We start from the raw sequence: 1440 nt of genomic DNA on the forward strand, positions 1-1440 counted from the left end.
GGGTTTTCTTGAAGTTTGTGCTTAAAAAAGCATGCCCAAATGGTGTACCTAAAAACACCATACCCCTGATATCAAAATAAAGCTAACACTTGGGAGATTTCATCAGGAGTGTAAGTATCACATCAAATGCTTTTGTTTCAGAGATACTGAGGATGGAACATAGAAAAAAAACAGCTTTTTTCCCCTCGCCTGAGGTTTTTCTGCATTATACAGTATATAACCTTTTCAAAAGTACAATGAATGAGGCTAAAAACTCTTGGAAACCATGAATCCACTTATGAACATTACCTGTGTAAAACCTCATGCTGCTGAAGTAAACTACAACAAAGTGACAGAGGTTTTAAAAGGTTTAAAAATGGTTAGGCGTTTTTTCTTGTGGTACACACTGGTACATTCTGGCACCACCTACAAAAGTAGAGTTTTTTTTTAAAAGTTTTTAGTTACAAAACTTAAAAAACTTGATAAATAAATAAGCTGACTAGCAAAAATGGCACATTTTATATTTTATTTTATTTTTTTAAACGGCACATAGACACAACCAGAAGTGCGGTGAGTGACGCTGCGCTTTACATGTAAAACTTATGTTTTATAATTTTCCAATCCGAGTGCTAGGTCTTCTGTTTTTTTACTGCTAGTTGAGTGAATTCTGGTTGGATTGTGATGAAACTTATATTTTTAGAATCTGTCAGGTCTCTGTTTTCAGCAGACATGTTTGTGTGTGAAGAAGTCACTGGTGAACAGCTGAGACCAGGTTTTACCGAGACGCCATTTTGTGCAGTTTGTTTACATACAGATTCAACTGCTTGTTGTTTTATCTGTGTCTGGTGGACGTAAAAATGGTTTCTATGAGTTTTTAGCCAAAATTCTGACATTTCTATAGATACCACACACATCTATGTTTACCTATGAGAACATTGGTTAATAAAGAAAGCAAAATAATAATAATAATAATAATAATACGTTTTTGCCCCCGCCAATGGCGGCATGGGGCTGAAGAGGTTAAATCTGTGCCCACCTCTATAAAACCAGGAGTGTTGCTCCTGTAGCATACAGATGTGTGTTACCATTACAGACACATTTACTGACCATTTATTTCAGCTGTACTGTCCACAAAATTTACATTTTCTTCTTGTGAAAAAACTAATAGAAAAATACAATTTTGAGTATTTACTTTAAATGCACTGTCCACACAGGAAACAGAAGATAAATTAATCCAGGGGTTCTTAACCTTTTTGACCTCAGGGCCCAGTTTGTTGAACAAAAAGTGACACGAAGCCCAGTCAGACATTACCAATGTATGGATCAAAATGATAATTATTATAAATCTTGGTTTAATTTTTACAACATAACTAAACTATCATAACTAACATAACTAAATTAAATATACTTACAGTTTAAAAGTAAAACTCCTGTCAAATAATCACAAGACATGATTATAAC

General features: G+C 34.1%; 1 protein-coding gene across 1 annotated transcript in view; it reads right to left on the reverse strand.

The window, feature by feature from the left end:
* Positions 1 to 1440, reverse strand: part of dhrs12 (dehydrogenase/reductase (SDR family) member 12) — a gene marked incomplete in the record, with an annotated part of 21437 nt that overhangs the window by 9095 nt on the left and 10902 nt on the right.

Source organism: Austrofundulus limnaeus, unplaced genomic scaffold, assembly GCF_001266775.1.
Source record: "Austrofundulus limnaeus strain Quisiro unplaced genomic scaffold, Austrofundulus_limnaeus-1.0 Scaffold928, whole genome shotgun sequence".
Classification (NCBI taxonomy): Eukaryota; Metazoa; Chordata; class Actinopteri; order Cyprinodontiformes; family Rivulidae; genus Austrofundulus; species Austrofundulus limnaeus.